Here is an 18,664-nt window from a genome sequence, read left to right as displayed (position 1 = left end):
CCAGCTCAAACGATGTTCTCATCATGCTCTCAAAACCTAAATCCAGAAACCTGGGGGTCACCCTCACTTCTTCCCATTGGTTCACCCTCCATGTGCCACTCATCTCTAAGACCTGACAAGTCTCCCTCCAGATGTACCCAAACCCACCATGGCCCTCTCTCCCCCTCACCGCTGTGTCTCACCTGGCTCCGCCTCTCGCTCCCACCACCCTCTCCTCCGCCAGGAACATCGTGATAGTGGCACAGTGTAAGTGGTCATGTCAGTCTTCCGCTCAAAACCCGAGCCTTTTAAAATCAAATGCGAACTCTGCCAGGAGCGCCCTCCTCTTCTCCGTATTCACAAGGCTCTCAGTTCTGCTCCTTAAATGTGCCAAGTTCAAGTAGGTTCCCACTTCAGGCCTTTGCTTAAGCTGTTCATTCTTCTTTGTGTTCTCAGGGCTGGTTTCTTCTTGTCTGGCAGGTCTCACCAGGATTTGAAGCTTTGTTCTTATCTCCTTATGGTTCTTTCTTACAGTCACTATCTTGATTTTAAGTTATAGGGACATGTCTGGGACAGGATTGGGAGGAAGAAGGTGGGGGATGGTTAGAGTGATTTGGAAGGAGGAGAGAGGCACTCTTTACTAGGATGGGCTATTTGCCATGTAGTCATCCATTAAGCTATCCTCCCTTTCTCCTTGTCTTTGACCCACCCACCCACTCACACATCCATCTACCCACCCATCCATCCATCCACTCACCCATCCATCCACTCATCCATCCGTCCATCCATCCATCCACCCATCCATCCATCCACCATCCATCCATCTGCCCATCCACCCATCCATCCATCCATCCATCCACCCATCCATCCACCCATCCATCCATCCATCCATCCACCATCCATCCATCCATCCTTCCATCCACCTATCCATCCATCCATCCACCATCCATCCATCCATCCATCCACTCATCCATCCATCCATCCATCCACCCATCCACCCATCCATCCATCCACCATCCATCCACCATCCATCCATCCATCCACCCATCCATCCATCCATCCACCCATCCATCCATCCATCCACCATCCATCCATCCATCCACCATCCATCCACCATCCATCCATCCACCATCCATCCACCATCCATCCATCCACCCATCCATCCACCCACCCATCCATCCATCCATCCACCCATCCATCCATCCACCATCCATCCATCCATCCATCCACCCACCCACCTACTCATCCATCCATCCATCTGCCCATCCACCCACCCATCCATCCATCCATCCGCCCACCCATCCATCCATCCACTCATCCATCCGTCCATCCATCCATCCATCCATCCATCCATCCATCCATCCATCCATTCGTCCATTCACCCACCCACTCACCCAATCTTTATTAAGCTCTTTTCATTTGACCTGGCCGAGACATATAATCTTAATGGATCTCAGTTCTCTTTTCTTTAGAACGGAACAAACATACCTACCTTATAGGGTTGCTATGAGGACCACACAAGACTGTGTGTGCATGGTTCCTAAGGCATGCCTGGCACAGAGGAGGGGCTCAGCCAACATTTCTCTCAGAAGTCCTGGCATCAGCATCTGGATTTGGAAAACAGGCATATACCCCTTTCTCTAGCCCGTGTGCTTGTCAAGCTCCCACCTCATTTTCCCTCAGCAAGCTCCTTCCTAGAGGGCTCTGTCATATCGCACCATGCCTGTGGAAGGGGGGAGAGGAGCTGCTGCCCAGGTGTCCCCCAGTGGTGGGGAGGGGGTGGGCATGAGAGCAACTGTCCCCTGGCCCTGGGGAAGGACAGGGAGGGGAGGGCTCATGAGGGGCCAGGCTGGGTGTGGATGTGGGCGCCTTCTCTCTTCCCTGGATCTCTCCTCACCTCTCTTTCTCTCCTTCTCACTCCCTTCTCTCTTCTCTTTCTTTTCCCTTCCCTTCAATTCTCTTCTCTCTGTCTTCCCAGCTCTCACTCTCTGTCTTTCTCTGTGTCTGTCTCTCTCTTCCTCTCGCTCTCTCAGCATCAGCCCGAAGACCTGCTTCTGTTGGTCTCGGTCCTGGCTGCCTCCTAGAATCACACAGTAACGGCCACATTCTTAGAATCTTGGCGTAACCGCACCTCACCTCTGAGCCACAGGGGGCCTTAGGAAGAGAGAACAACGGTGTCAGAGAACCACAGAGTCAAGACTCCTGGGATCTAAGCTGCCTAGAATCCAGAATTGGGGTTCATTGACTCTTGGACACCAACAGAACATTGGGATCATGGGATTCTAGAATCGCAGAGAAAGGACTACTTGGGGCTGGCTCCACAAGTTTTCAATACTCCATCCCTGTGTCGCCACCACCTTCATTTAACAAATATTGACTATGTGCCGAGCACCCAAGTTCTAGGCCACTTGGGATAAACCCATGAACCAAGCAGGTAAAAATCCCTGCCCTCTGGACTTGGCCCCAGAGAGGAGGTGATGACAACATGTGACCAGCTGTGGTGTCAGTTTAGGAGGTAAGGGCCGCAGATTTGTGGCGTAATTCAGTACCACCTGCATTTTTTACTTAATATTTTTCTTTAAGTTGACTCACTTTAAACACACATATATCTTTAAAAGGAAGCTTTATGTTACTGAAAATAATGGGAAACCAATGTCAGTGGCTGCCAACAGAAGGTGTCTCCGTGGAAACACAACGCTGTAACCAGGGACCCGACTTGATGTTGTTTCTTGCCCCTTCTCTGGGACCTCAGGGGGTCCGCATCCCCTTTGTCGTGAAGGGGAATTGGCAGGTGTTGGAGCAGCCAGAGAGAGGTGGCAGTGAGGATATAAAGAGGACGGAAAAGAAAAAAATGCTCTTTACACACCCCCTCCATGAACCACTGAAATCCTCAGGCCTGGCCTCAGCCGGCCTCTCCCGGCCCCTAATTAGCTGTGTGACATCCAGCACGTCATCTAACCTCTTCGAGCCTCAGCTTCCCCATCTGGAAACAGGGGCCTGATGAACGTGTCTTCCTCCTGGGGCCGTTGTAGGGGTTAATTAAAGTCAGTGCTCCAGGTAGGCTGAAGGCTTAAAGGGTTAGTACCCTCCTCTCCGTTCCTGGCCCATCTGGACAGCTGCTCCAGGCTGCTTGGGGGCGGGTCCCCAGGCTGGCCCCTCCTGGACCACCCCCACCCTCTATGTCTTCTCCTTCTCCTCCTGATCTATCTGGGCCCGGTGGGAGCGCTCAGGGAGCCTCCTCTGGGCTGAGCCCTCTGGGGCAGCAGCTCGGGGCAGTTTGAGGGCCTGCAGCTCCTCCCGCCTCATTCCCCCAGCAGCACGGCTCTCACCCGCCCCGCCGTATTTCATGCCCGTGGAGATTTAGGGTCCCACCATTTTCCTGTAGGGAAATCGGGAAGAGGGGAATTTTAATGCAGTTTTATCAGATATATCACCTGGCTTCCTTGGCTGGGGAGTTACAGGTGTGGTTGGACAAGGGCTCGGAACAGGCGGTAAACTCCTATGTCTTTGTTCCCTGCAGGAAGGAGCTGTGGGCCGTGCAGACCCCGGGGAGGCTCCAGTTCAGATGGCTTTGAATATCCGTGTCGAGACCTTCCAAAGGATCCTGGGACTCATCCAGGTGTGACGGGTGTGGTTCACTCCCTCATTCATTCATTCATTCATTCAATGGGTATTTAACCAGGGCCTGCCCTGGGCCTAGCACTGGCGATACAGTTACAAACAGAACCTGGTTCCTGCCTCCCGCAGCTCACAATCCGCAAGCGGCAGGCTTTGTCTCAGGAAGCACAGTGTGCTGTGAGAGCCCCAAGGGGCACAGGCTGGGAAGTCCGGGAGGGCTGCCTGGTGGTGGAGGTGGGGGGCGTATAAGCTGAGTCATTGAAGGACCAGGAAGAGCCGTCCGGGGCTGGTGGCTGGGAGTGGGGAGAGGGAAGAAGGAGCGGAGGGAACAGCGTGTGCAAAGAGCCTGGGGTGGGGAGAGGAAGGGGAGCAGAGCAGCGGGGGGCTGTGGGGGATGACGCTGGGGAGCAGGAGGCAAGCACTGTGTCCTGAGGCCTTGGGGGCCCTGCTCAGCCGTGAGGAGGGGGTCTGGAGGCTCAGAGTGGCCATGGGGAGACGAGCGAGGAGCTGCTGCAGTGTCCAGGAGAGACGGGGGCTGGGATGGAGAGGAGCAGACAGACCCAGAAAACATTACGGGAAGGGACCCACAGGACCTGGCCACGGGGCAGAGGGGGTCTGGTTGGCGGGCGTGAGGCGGGCACGGGACCTCGACCTCAGACCATCAGGGGAGCGTGGGGCGCGGGCGAGTCCACGGTCTGGGCCCGGGCTCTTCGCGTTTGTGTTTCTCGGGCTACCCTGATTCAGAGATGAAAAATCTCTTTTGTGCCAGACCGGCGGACTCACCGCGGCCCTCAGGGACCCCACCTCCCGTCTCCTTTTCCCACCCACCGGAGCAAGGGCTGCCCTTGCAGAACAGTCTCCCCCTCCCAGCTCCCAGGGGGTGTCGGGGTGCGCGGGTGTCCACGGGGGGGCAGAGGTGACAGAGGGGGTGGCCTGTCTCCATTCTCTCAGGCCCCTCTCTGGTTTCATCTGGGCTCTGTGGTGTTTCCTCTGTGTTTCTCTCTGCGTTGCTAACTCGCCCCCTTTCGCGCATATTTGCATCTTTTCCTTGCTCCCTCCCTCCCTCCCTCCTTTCCTTCCAGTCAATACGTATTTACTGAGAGCCCGCTATGGTCCAGGCCTGTTCTAGGCACCGGGGATACAGCACAGAACTAATCAGGCGAAGATCCCTGACCTCGCAGAGCTGACGCTCCAGTAGAAGAAAGACCAACGACAAACAAATAGGTTAAGATATGGAATATGCCAGATACTGAAAAATAAAGCAGAGAGGGCTCGAAGGAGTGTTGGGGTGGTCACTTCTGTGAGGAGAGCGCTCTCCTGAATTGCTTATGTCTTTCCCACGCCCGGTCTTCACTGCCTACGTGGGAATCCACAAATGGTACGCGGCGTGGCTTGGCATGTTTTAAAACTTTCTATAAATGCAAGCATCCCATATGTATATTCCGTGATTGCGTTCTTGGCTTGACATCCTCGTTTGAGACTGATCCTTGTTGATACGTGACGCTCCAGTTGACACGCTGTCACCGCGATAGACTATTCCGCAGTGTGAATATGTCACCGCTCATTGAGTCACCCTCCTGGTGACGGACATTTAGGTTGTTTCCAATTTTTTTTTCTCTTGCCACCCAAGCTGTAGGAACTTTCTTGTACCAGTTGACACCCCCGGCCTCCAGTATTTCCTCCAAGAAAAGCACCTGGCGACAGAAAACCAATAATATCTGTCAAAGTGCTCGCCGTGCTCCACAATGACGAGAATGAGGGTGAGAAAAAACAGCTCCAGGGTACCGAGTGCCTACTTCATCCGGGGCCCTTCCAAGCACATCCAAACCCGTCACCTCTTTTTCATCCTCACACTCTGTGATGCAGACCCCGGCATGGATCTCATGTAACAGATATAGGTGTGAAGACCAGAGAGGTTAAGCAGCTTCCCCAAGGCCACCCAGCTGGAATGCAAACCGAGACTGTCTGTGCTTAACCACTGTCCTGCACTGCCTTGTCCCCCTCTCTCCGTCACTGTCCTTCACATCCCTCAAATGCCCCCAGCTTGGTCCTAACTCTGAGCATCTGCACCAGCTGTTCCTTCTGTCCAGAATGTTCTTCCAGTCTCATCTCCCATGCTGCCTCTCAAGACCCTTCCTAGACTCTTTACTCTTTTTCCTTCCCAGCATTCACTCCCAGTATAATGAACTAGTCACTGGGTGACGGTTTGTCTGTGAGTTCTGTTGGGCGGTCCTTGATCTTGTTCGTGTCTGCATCCTTAGCGCCTAACGCTGCCACGACGTGCAGTAGATGCTCAGTAAGTAACGCTTCGACACAGTGCTTCCCCTGTGCCAGGCCCTGGGCTGAGTGCTTTACAGACATGATCCCGTTTCATCTCACAATTCTCTGCTGAAGCTGGGGGGTGGTCCTCATCTTGCAGGCGAGGAGGAGGAGGCGGCTCAGCACATTAAGTAACTTGCCTGGGGTCACCCCCCAAGGGCAAGCGGAGGTGGGATCTGAAACCAGGTCTGCCCCGCTAACCTCACCACTGCCTTCACTCATCTCCCGGACACCTGAGCATCACAGGATTCACACATCGGAGCTCAGAGATGACACCTTCATTTCACAAAAGGGGAAACTGAGGCCCAGAGTGGGACCAAGATTTGCCCAGGGTCACACAGAGAGTTGGCAGCAAGCAAGGCCAAGCTCCCATCATCTCCTGGGCTCCCAGGCCCCTGGCCACACTGGCTCCAGCTCCACTGTCCCATCAGCATGAGGGTGACGTGTGTCACATCTCTCTCTCCACACTGGGGGCTGGTGGCTGGGGACATGGCCGACAAGGTGAAGCTTGGTGGCAGAGTGCAAGAGGCATGGATCTGAGACGTGTCTGTCCCTGCGGCTGGACGCTCAAGGAGGCTCCATTATTCAGGTCATCAGGCTGAAGCCACCAGGCGGGGGAGGGGCCCCCGCTGCAGCCGGGATGGTCAGCTGGCTGGGCTGCAGGGGGCCGCAGGGCCCCGGGAGCTGTCACCGCTGACTGATGGATGGGGACAGCTTCCAGTCGCCGGCCATCCCCGCCACGAGCCCCGTGGCCATCTCTGTGGCCGCCCACACTGGCCTCCCGCCCGGCGCCTGCCTTTGAACGTCCACAGGGCCTTTTGTTCCCGCAGCGGGGGCTGGGCAGCCATGCTGAGGGGCCCCTTTCAGAGGAAGGAGCCGCCTGCTGGGCCTCCCCCTGCCCTCGCCCCCAACTGCGTTCCTCTAATTACCTGTATGCAGGAGGGGCCGGCTGAGGGGTCCAGCTGAGCTGTCAGGAATCTGCTCAGAGTGGGGGGTGGTGGTGGCCAGGAAATTCCAGCCCCCAGATCACAGATGGGAAACTGAGGCCCAGAGAGGGCAACAGCCTTGCTCAAGGTCACACAGCGAGTTAGAGGTAGGGCTCGGGCCGGATCCAGGGGCGTTTGGATTCCCCACGGTAAGGCGCGGGAAGGACACTGGTGCTTAATATGTTTTAAACACCAATTACGTGCCAGGCACTTGGCACCCACTGTCTTCTTGAATTAGACAGACCTGTTTCAGGTTCCCAACTCTGCATCCTCAGGCAGGTTCATTTCCTTCTCTGAGCCCCGGTTTCTTCATCCATGAAATACACTTATTTTTTGAGCACCTCGTATATTCAGGACCATGAGGCGACATAAATCAGACACAGTCTCTAACCCCGAGGAGCTCTCCACCAAGTAGGGGACAGACGAGCCAGTCAAAAGCCCAGCGCACGAGAGAAGTGCTGTGGTGGGTGGGCAGAAGCAGGGGTGGGACCTCAGGCGGCCCCCAACCAGCCTGGACCTGGGGAGTCTCCACGGAGGGCACACGCCTGACGATTTTATCCAGAGAGCACCGGGGAGCCGTGCACGGGCTCCAAGAGCTTGGAGCTGATCTCCCCAGGTTCGAGGAGCTGAGGCAGAGGCAGGGGTGGCCACAAGTCTCCTGCAAAGGCCCAGCTGGGAGGTGACCAGGCCCGGGCCCAGTCCCTCCATCTTCACACAGGCGGGGCTCCGAGCCGGGGCCCGCGGGCTCTCTGTGCATCCGCAGTTTGGCGGTTCCTCCAAAAGCCACACACAGATTTACCACATGACCCAGCAAGTCCCCTCCTAGATGTACATCCAAAGGACTGTCAACAGGGGCTTGAACAGATGCTTGTCCACCCACGTTCACAGCAGCGTTATTCACAGCAGCAAAAGGCAGAAACAGCCCAATGTCCATCACAGATGAAGGGATAAACCAAATGTGGTCCATCGGTACAGCGGAATAGTATTCAGCCTTAAAATGGAATGAAGTGGCGATATGTGCTACAGCGTGGATGAACCTTGAAAACATCAAGTGAAAGAAGCCAGACAGAAAAGGACAAATATTGTGGGATTCCACTTACGTGAAATGTCTACAATAGGCACGTTCATAGAGACAGAAAGTAGAAGGGAGGGTCACAGGAGGTGGGGGGAGGAGGGGAGGGGGAGTTACAGTTTAATGAGGACAGAGTTTCTGTTTGGGGTGATGAAAAAGTTTTGGAAGTAGTGGTGATGGTTGTAAGACATTATGAACGTACTTAGTGCTACTGAGTTGTCCACTTAAAAATGTTTAAAATGGCAAGGTTTATGTTATATATATTTTACCACAATTAAAAAAATGAATCATATACCAAAACCCACTGGATTTATACTTTAAATGGGTGAATTGTGTGGTGTGTGAATTATATCTAATAAAGCTGTTAAAAACGAAATGGGTGGAAACCATGTTGGGGGTCCCCGAGCTCCCAGTGGAATGAGAAGAAAGGGAACTCGCCCTTGGGGCACAAAGGCCACGGTGTGCTCAGCTGGGCAAATGATGGCCGGCCGCGTCGGGCCCCTCCTTGTGGATATATAATATTCCCAGAGCCTCTTGAGAGAGTGCAGCCCCGCTCCTGTGGTGACATGCTCTGTGCCCTTTGGCAAGTCACACAACCTCTCTGGGCCTCAGTTTCCTCATCTGTACATCAATCCTATTTGCTGAGGGCTGGCTGTGTGCTGGGCAGAGGGTCAGGTACTTGCTCTGCATAGTCTCTGAGTCTTCACCCTATTCCAGAGGAGAACACGGAGGCCCAGAGAGGGTGGGAGACTTGCCCGGGTCTCCCAGCAGAGCAGCGGCTGAGCCAGCCTCAGAACCTGGTCTGGGGCCGGCCCAGAGTCTGCCTCAGCCCCCTCTCCCATTGGATCCCCTGCCAGCCCCCCTTTCCCTCCCCTCTGCTCCCTCCTGAGCTGGTCACGGATTTTGTTCCTTCTGCAAATGATCTCCATGTGTCAGGGATTGGGTTTCCCCTCGTCTGGCCCCGTCCCTCTTGGGACCGGGGCCCCCCACGGTCTGATGCAGCGGGCGGGGCCTCTCCGGCAGCTCCATTGCTCATTCTGACCCCAGGATGGGGCCCGGGCGGGCCGGGCCGGGCATCTGGTTTACCGATCAGAGCAGGGGCTTGTTTCGGTTTCAGTGACCCATGGAGCCCCCGGAGGGGGAGAGAGCAGACCGGCTAACGGGGTGCAGTGAGGCAGCAGGGGGGTGGAGAGAGCTGGAATGGAGCAAACAAATCCAGGAGCGTGAATGGGGGAATCTGTAGCAGAGAAAACACACTCACACACACACACACACACTCACGCATGCACCGATGACAAAGATCCCCTCCACACACCTATTTGCAGACCTCCGGCATCCTTAGCTCCAGCCATCCAAAGGGCTTGCTCTTCTCCACGCATGCGGCGTGTTGTCCGACCTCTGCACCTTTGCCTAGGCTGGTTTCGCCACCCGGAATGCCCTTCCTGCAAATGCTAATCCTGCCATTTCCAATGCCCAGGCATCTGGGGACCCTTCCCTGGTCCCCACCTCCACCCCATTGTTGGCGGGGCCCTCTCCCTCTCAGACCCGTGGGCGGTGTAGGGGCAGCGGACGCCTCTGCTCTGCGCCTGTGTGAACACTCTGTGATCTTGGGCGAAAGTCCCTTCACTCCCTCCAGTTTCTGGAGCCTCACCTGTAAAAAGGCAGCTCTATACCCCTGCCTCACTGGATTCTCGTGACAACCCTACTACGACTGCCTGCATTTCGAGGATGCGGAAAGAGAGTTCAGAAAGGTTAGTCGTTAGCCCAGGGTCACCCAGCTTGTTGGGAGGAGCCCGGATTAAATTCCAGCACCTCTGCTTTCCCCTTTCTGTTGTCGAGAACTGCCAGCCTGGGGGTCAGGGAGGCCCCGGCCACTGCCAACTGGCCCCTTGCTGCCCCGTGGCTCCCCCTTGATTGTCACTCTGACAGTGGCATGTGACTTACTAGGGCCCATTTGGTCCCTGCGCAGTGGGAGGCCTTGGGCACCCCCAGCCCCTCTGGGCCTGAGGCCCCTCGTCTGCCAGCAGAGAGGCATATTCCCCCTCGCTTCACCAGACACCCCATGCTGAGAGGCAGACTGGGCGGGAAGAGGTGTTCCTACTTCTCAGAAGGGCAAACTGAGGCTCAGAGAGGCCAGTGGCCTTTCTAAGGAGCCACAGCCAGGCCAGGGTAGGGCTGGGATTCGAACCTAGGCTTTTGGCTTTGGCTGTCAACCCCAGACTGCCTTCTCCCTCCACCCGGTGGGTATGAACCAAGCCCCGAGGGAGCTGTGCATCTCACTCACCCCCACTCATCCTGGCCTCAGGGGGCCCATCAGAGCAGACATTAGGGAAGGTTTGGAGGGGTGACCTGGGAGAGAAAGTCTCACTGGGGACTCGGGGCTCCACGGACCCTTCTGCCCAACTCCCAAGCGGGATGGCCGCTCTATTTCATCCATCCAATGGGCGTCCTATTAGTACCTGCCTTGCCGGTGGTCCTGAGGATGAAAATGAATTAGCGGTGAAACGTATCCAGTGTTAAGGCCTTGTAAGTGTCGACTCTCACCGACATTATTCATCATCAGCTTCTCGTGGCGTTGGTTACATGCTGCGGCTGCCCTTTTAGCAAAAATCTCGTTCATTGTCACAGGACTCGGGGTTGAGCTGGGCTATGACACCGGCCGTGGCCTCTCCAAGCCTCAGTTTCTGCATCTGTGAAGTGGGGAGGATGCCCCAGCCTCACTGCTCTTTTGCAACCTCAGAGTCTCAAGCTATTCGGAGCCCCCAGATGACAAGCTGACGCAGCCCACACGCCTCCTCCACCCCGTCTCTGTCCCGGAGACACATCAGAGGCTAAAATGAGACCTGACGTCAGGGGGAGCCTGTCCCCGGCTGCTGCCCCGTTCAGCCCAGCCCCTCGGGGGCTCAGCGCTCCCGGCACGGCCGGATTCTGAAGTGACCGTCGGCAGGTGGGTGCCGGGCTGAGCTGTCTCCAACCTCCGAGGGGTTTTAGGACACAGATTCCCTGCCCTGCCCTCGAGAGGCAGAGTGAGCGGCCTGAGGTGGGGCCTGGAAATCTGCTTTTTACAAGGCTCCCAGGTGGTTCTATGGCCAGCCAGCATTGCGTGTCTGCCTCCCACCACCCCCGACACTGACTTGTGCTCGTTTATTCACACTTCTCTCTCCCTTGGAGCAGCACTGGGAGCCTCTGAGCGCAGGGCTGGGCCTGAGTTACCTCTGCCTGTCTGAGCCAATGCTGGGTGGGGTGAATGAATGAATGAATGAAGGAAGGAAGGAGTGGTTATCCAGCTCACCAGAGAATTCTGGACTTTCCTTGCCCCCAACAGTGGGGAGAACTTTGGGGCCGATCTTCCCCTTGACACCCGAGCTCAGTTTGGAGGCACGAGGAGGCATTTTCTAGATTACTTGGGGTCCCCTCCTCCAGGCAGTCTTCCCTGATGCCCTCCCCACCTGCTCTGCCCCCTGACCCCTGGGCTTCCCTCACTCATCCCTCTCCCCAGCGCCCACTGCAGGCCTGGCATAGAGTAGTAATCAGTAACTATTGAATGACCAAACAGATGAATGAATGAAGGACCCACATGACTGAATCCCATCCTGGCTTTGCCTTCCAATGTGGGCAGTCTTGGAAATGCCCCCTTCCCTCTGGCCACGCCCCCCTACTTTTTCTTTGCTCCAGTCCTGTTGCATTTTTTGGAATTCTTGGCACTTTCTCCAGCCCCCAAGCATTTGCCAGTGCTGTTACTTCTACTTGAAGCTCCCTCCCCCAGCTAATTCTTCCTCCTCCTCCTCCTCCTCCTCCACATCAGGGCATCAGTGCCTCAGCTGTGAGTGTCCTGATTGTCCCCACAGAGCCCCATGTTCTAATTGAAGACGCTATCTTCCTGCTTGAAGTGTGAGCTCCTTGAGGCAGAGGCCATGTTGACTTCAGCTCTGGATCTCTGGCCCCTAAGTGAGCTGAGAGTGTTTGTTGAATGAATGCACAACCTTGTTGAAAAACCTCAACTGTGGCTTTTTAAATGTTGGTTCTAAACCCCAGTGTGGCTGGAGGACCTGGGCTGGGGCCCCTTGGAGGTGGGTGAGTCCTGAGGGATGCAGGTGCGGCTCTGGGGCAGGGCCGTTGAGCCTGGGAATGCCGGTCCAGCAGCCTGGGACCAGAGACCATTTGTCCACGAAGCCGTGGCTCCTTGACCTGAGGCTGCACCGACACCCCCAGAGGCTGAGCTGCCCACCCCTTCCAGAGCTCAGAGAGGGACTGAACTGGCCAGAGGCCACACAGCAAGGGGTGTGGAAGCAGTGGGCCAGCTTGCTGAGTGTGGCCCCAAAGCCATGCTGGAGAGAGAGTTGTGGGCCCCTCCATACAGGACCTGGAGGAGGAAAGGGAAGCAGCACCCAGGAAAGCGCTTGGTAACTTTACAGACCTGTGGGGATGTCGGGTTATTATCATCATCAAGACGAGCGGCTGCCACTGCCAGGAATGGCCTGGCCCATCTTCCTGAGTGATGATGATGGTGATGATGGTGATGATGGTGATGATGGTGATGATGATGGTGATGATGGTGATGGTCATGATGATGGTGATGATGATGGTGACGATGATGATGACGATGATGATGATGACGATGATGGTGACAATCATGATGGTGATGATGTTGATGATGATGGTGATGATGATGGTGATTATGATGGTGACGACGATGATGGTGATGATGGTGATGGTGATAGTGATGGTGATGATGGTGATGATGATGGTGGTGGTGATGATGGTGATGGTGATGATGGTGATGGTGATGGTGATGATGATGGTGATGGTGATGGTGATGATGGTGGTGATGATGGTGATGATGGTGATGGTGATGGTGACAATGATGACGATGATGATGATGACGGTGACGATGACGGTGACGATGATGATGGTGATGATGGCGATGATGATGGTGACGATGATGATGGTGACGATGATGATGGTGACGATGGTGATGATGGTGATGATGGTGATGGTGATGATGGTGATGATGATGGTGATGGTGATGGTGACGATGATGATGGTATATCAACTGTTTAGAATCCGTGAGTCCCTGGCCTAGTGCTGAGTGCTGGTGAGATGGAGAAAAAGAATAACACACCACCACACTTACCGAGCATCTGCAATGTGTCAGGCACTCTCCTAATTGCACTTCCTATATTTACTCATTTAATCCTCTTGATAACCCATTTTACAGACACTGCAACAGAGTGGCTGAGGGAGTCTCTTGAGGTCACAGAGCTGGTAGGGGGCAGAGGTCAGATTTGACTCAGGGCCCCTGTGCTCTTGAGTGTGACAATATGTGGCATCTGGGTCAGCCATGGTTCGTGCATCGAGGAGGTGGGGCCCATGACACTAAACTCTCAAGCTCCTGCAGCTCCCAGCCCTTTCACGATGACAGGTGCATGTCTTCCTGTCTTCTTTCACACTTGTGCAATCAACGAACATCTATTGAGCACCTCCTCTGAGCTGGGACAGTTCTCAGCACTGGGATACAGCTGTGACAAGTGGGCCCCATGCAGGGAGAGGACGACCTGGGAGCTTGGTTACACTCTGGGATGTGCTCTGAAGGGGAAGACCAGGTACATGGGATACTTGCCCTGTTGTGTTCTGCTGTTTTGTGGGAGATCAGGGGAGGCCTCCCAGAGTAAGAGAAGTTTCACTGGAGACCTGAAGGAGGAACAGGAGTTGGGAGGGAGCTGGCAAAACTGCAGAAGCCAGGAGGACTGGACAAGCTCCCACGGGGCTGGATTCGGGTTTGTCCCACCCCCACGCCTTCCCTTGGTCTGTTCCTTTGTCTGCCTCACTTTTTGCTCCTCTGCTCTGGCTCCCACTTACTCTCCAGGTCTCGGCTCAGACATCGTCTTCTCTGGGGAGCGGGGTTGGTGGCCTCCTCTAGGCCCTGATGGGTACTGTGCCACCTGAATTGCTCACTAGGCTCTGAGTTCCCTGAGGGCCGGGCTGGGTCTGGTCACCCTGCTGGCCCCCACCAGGGCAAAGGGGATGCCCAGCGAGTGTTTGCTGGATAAATGAGGGAATGAGTAAAACCACTCCCTGCCTGTCTTTGCTGAGGGCGAAGGCTGCAGACACTGGTCCCCGGGAGACCACAGACACAATCCGTTTCCGCCTCCCAATGGCCTCACCCTGGGAATTTACCCAGACCCCGCTGATGACCCCACATGGACCAACACGGCGTGGGGCAGGGGACTGGATCCCGTCACTCAGGGGCAGGAGGGAGGTCTCACCAACAGAGGTGAGGGTACCCCCAAGGAGTCAGTTGCTTTTGATTCGATTTTTGTTCTCAGCCTTTTGACAACATCTTCCAGGACACAAACATAAGTCCCCATACAGACACACAGACACGGACACACACATGGTCACACACGCATACATGCAGGTGGACACACACAGACACACACACGGACACACACTGCTGTGCCCCCAAGCAGGACGGCCACTATACGGTTCCTCCCCAGACCACTGGGTCTGCCCTGTGGTTCTCACACTTTTCCACCCGGGCTGTGGATAGAATAGGCTGACAGCAGCTACCTGCCTCACAAGGTTATGGTGGGGACTCAATGAGAAAAAGTTACGAAGGCCCAGCTTCGTGCCGGCTCCTAGTAGATGCTCAGCGCGCGGGGTGGGGCGGGAGTCACCGGCGTCTGCAGCCCTGGAGGACCCCGTGCCCCGGAGGGCCTGCGCTTGTTTCATGCTCCCTGTCACCGTCTTGCAATTCTTAACAACTTCTGAACACAGACCTCACAATATCATTTTGCACGGGCCCTGCAAATTCCGTAGCAGGGCTGCGTGTTCCCGGGGAACAGGCAGCCCTGGGAAGCACGAGGGAGAGTCTATGTGAACCCAGACTTCTGTGGGGGTTGTTTGGAAGGCGACGAGGCCAGAAGGGTGCAGAATGCCAGGCTCAGAGGCTGTGGGCTGGACAACCCCGGGGGCCCAGCAGGAAGCTCCTGACTGGTTTGCAACAAGCATCAGCGTGGATCCAGAGCACGGAAGGGTGGATTCAGACGAAAGCAAGGAGGATGTGGACCTGGGACCCCTGCCACCCAGTCCTGACTTCCCCACTGCCTCTGACGAGCAGCTGCACCTCGCTGGGCCTCTGTTGTCCCTATTTCTGCAGTGGGCACTGACGACGGGCTGGTCTGAAGGGTCGCGCCCTGTCCCTGCTCTGGCCGTCCTGCTCCCCAGTCCAGACACTGAGGCCTGACGACATCTAGATCACGAATCTGGCCTCAGCATCTCCTGGGGATCAGCTGGCCGGCCGGTCGGGGGCCGTTATCTGGCTCGGAGCAGGTGGAGGCCGCGAGCTCCAGGCCTGCTGGCCGCCTGGTTTGTATTTTTAACACCCGGCTCTCGGGCGGTGACAAGGTGTCTGCTAAGTGAGGTAATAGGCAATTGAGTGGGTTCCGCTTTGCCGAGGGCCCTCATAAATCACGGCTGTCAGGGGCCTGTGTCACGGTCTAGGGCAGCAGCCGCGCGTCGGCAATTAGCCCGCCTGCGCCGAGTGGCGGGACCACAGCCCGCTCGGCTGGCACCTCGGCCCTGGCAGGGCCCTAGGGGGGCTTCAGCTCCCACCCCCCTCTCTCTGTCCTCCCAGCAACCTCCTTCCGGCCTGGCTTCAGACAGACAAGGAGGGGCTGACACGGTGCAGGACCAGCCCCCAGGGTGGCAGCAGCCTTGCTGCTCAGGAGGCCGTGGGGTGACCTCGGCAGTGTCTTCCTCTCTCTGGGCCTCAGTTTCCTCGTCTGTAAAGTGGGTGAGACAATTCCTGCTTGAGAACTAACGAGTGGAAGTGACAAGGAGGCAGATGCCTCAACACAGGAACGTGTTCTGTGATGATGATGATGAAGATGATGATGATGACAAACACTTTGATGGTGCCTGCTCTGTGCCAGGCACTATTCCTCCCCACCTCCCTTCCCTGGTTCCAAAGCTTTCTTTTTTTGGCCATGGGGAGAGACACACAACAGCCTGAATAGCGTTAATGGCAGTAACTGAGGCAGAGGGGCGCTCCTGTGATCACCAAAAATCCAATGAGGTCGAAACTCCCATTTTACAGACGAGAAAACCGAGGCCCTGCTGGGTTCCTAACACAGCTGGAATGGTGAGAGGCAAGTCTGGAAGAGGCAGCCTGGCTTCCGAGTCCTGGCACGTCGCCTGTGTGGCTCAACTGGCCAACACTGCAACCTGGCACTTCGGAAGGGAGTGAGCTCTCCGTCTGGTGAGGAGTGTAGGCAGCAGCTGGGCAGATCTCTCACGGGATATTGGGGGAAGGGTGAGTCCTGTATCAGGAGGGAGAGGGAGATGGACCCTCTCTGAGGTCTCAGCTGTTGGGCCTGGGGGTGCTGATGGGGAAACTGAGGCCAGAGACGGTGAGGAACTTGCCCAAGGTCACACAGCCAGTTGGTAGCAGGTGTGAGCTTAAAGCCTGCTAGAGTCCCTTGGGTTGGGTTCGATTCAATTCCACAAATGTCGTTGCACTGGGCACCTGACATATAAAATTCATCCCCAAAGGGCACCAGACCCTCAGGCAATCTAAGTTCCTTTCTGTCCACGGGGCAGCGTTCTCCTCAAGGCCTGGTTTTTACCTGGTCTGGGCAACCCCACTTGGCAGCTCAGGCCTGACCCTTGGCGTCTCCCAGCCTCACTCTGCTCATCTGTGAAATGGGCTCTTGTCTGTAACCGCCCCACGGGGCTGTGGGGTGTCAAGGAGGTGGGTGGGGAGGGCTCTGGCATATTTCTGGGTGGTGTCATTGTAGGTGATTTTTAGTTTATTCCTTTTACATCACTCTGTTTTTCCAAATTTGCTTTTCACCAGGAGCGGGGCAAGGAAGCTCCCACAGCAGGTGGCTGAGGCCTGAGGCCCGTCCGGGCGGGTGCTCCTGGGCCTGGAGTCTCCAGGGGAAACAGAGCCCTCAGGTTCTTTCTTAGATACACACGCTTGCCCGAAGGGAGAAAAAGATGCCACATGGACACACACTCACGCACACACACTCACGCACAATCCCTCGCAGTCCCCACACCCCCCTCCCCGCATGCCACCCTCCGCGGTTCCAAAGCTTCCATCCGTGCTCCCCGGGTGGCGGGAGTCGGGTGGGGGCTCAGACAGCGCACAAGGCAGAGTGGAGCTCCGCCCCAGCCCCGGCCTCCCCATGACCCCCAGATGGCAACCCTGTGACTGCCGCCAGCCCCTCCCCGTCCGTGCCCCTGCCAGCCTGGCCAACCTTTGTGATGGGGAAGGGAGCAGGGGGTGCTCCAGAAGATTCTTCAAAGAAAGCTGCTGGCCCCGTCTCTGCACGCTGCATTGAGAGCCCTGGAGGGGCTGCCCTGGGGGGCCGGGACGGTCAGAACCGGGGCCGCAGGGGGCGTCAGGTGGTTTGGAGGGATGAAAGATGCTCCAGTTGGGGGGGACACGTGGACCCCAGCAGAGCAGTATTTCTTGAATATTTCTGCCTCTTTTGGGGCCCAAACACCTAAGTCCAGCCTCCAAGTTCGTCCAGGCCCACCAGGTGCACGGGCCTCTGCCGGCCCGACTCTGTCCATCCCCTGGCCGGGCAGCCCTGGGTGGGGGTGGGGGCAGAGGGCCCTGGAGACCGCCATCTGCATGGCCGTCTTGGTGGCCTGGCCTCCCTGGGGGTCACTGGGGCTGGATCGATGGCGGGCCCAGCTGCCCAGCGGCGCCCCATTAGGAGCCCGGCCTGGCCTGGCTGTAATTGATTACACTGGGGCGTCTGTGGGCCCAGGTGGCAGGGCCCGGGCCGCCTCTGGCTCCCTCAAGGCACGGCCCGGCTGGGGACAGGAGCGGGGAAGAAAGGCGGCATGGGGTGGGGGCATCTGGGAGCCCCAATTAAGCCACGAGTGGCGCGGCCCAGGCTTCCCCTAATTTGGTTTGGGATAATGAGCTGGGGAAATTGGCTCCTCTCTGCCTGGAGCTGAAGCCCCATCTGGGCAGGGCCCTGGTAATCCCTCTTCAGTCCCCGCCCTGTGGACTGAGGGGCTGGCGTGAAGCAGGCTCCTCTGCCGGGCACCGCTCTCTACAGTGTGCAAACGCTTTCTCCCTTGTGCTGTCAATGGCGCCTGCCCGGGGGAAGTTGTTACCATTGCAGCCCCATTTTACAGACGGCCCAACTGAGGCCCAGAGAGGGGACATGGAGGAGTCCCAGTTGACTCCTTGGCCCAGACCTTCTCATACACATGCGCCTTTTTCTATCCGAGATGTTTTTTGGTGTTTAGGGTTGGCAGATGAGCAAATAAAAACACAGGACACCCAGCTAAATTTGAATTTCAGACAAACAATGAATAACATTTATTATCAGTATACCTCACGCAATGTTTGGCACATACTTACACTAAAGAAGCGATTTGTTCTGTATTTTATCTGGCAGCACTATCCACCTTTCTTAAGGGCCATGGGAGAGTCCAGGGGTTTGCGTGGGAACAAACTCTGGAGCCAATCAGACTTGGGTTCAGACTGGTTTGGGTGCCTTCTTCCTGTGTGGTTGTGGTGGGCAGAATAACGCCCTCCCCATCCCCCCGCCCCGACCCCAGGACGTCCACGTCCTGATCCCTGGAAGCTGTAATATGTTCCCCCACACGGCAGAAGAGGCTCTGAAATGAAGGATCTGGAGATGGGGAGGTTATCCTGGGTTAT

Source organism: Diceros bicornis, chromosome 35, assembly GCF_020826845.1.
Source record: "Diceros bicornis minor isolate mBicDic1 chromosome 35, mDicBic1.mat.cur, whole genome shotgun sequence".
Taxonomy (NCBI): Eukaryota; Metazoa; Chordata; class Mammalia; order Perissodactyla; family Rhinocerotidae; genus Diceros; species Diceros bicornis.
The sequence above is the reverse complement of the archived record's forward strand: the minus strand, read 5'-3'. Positions refer to the sequence as shown.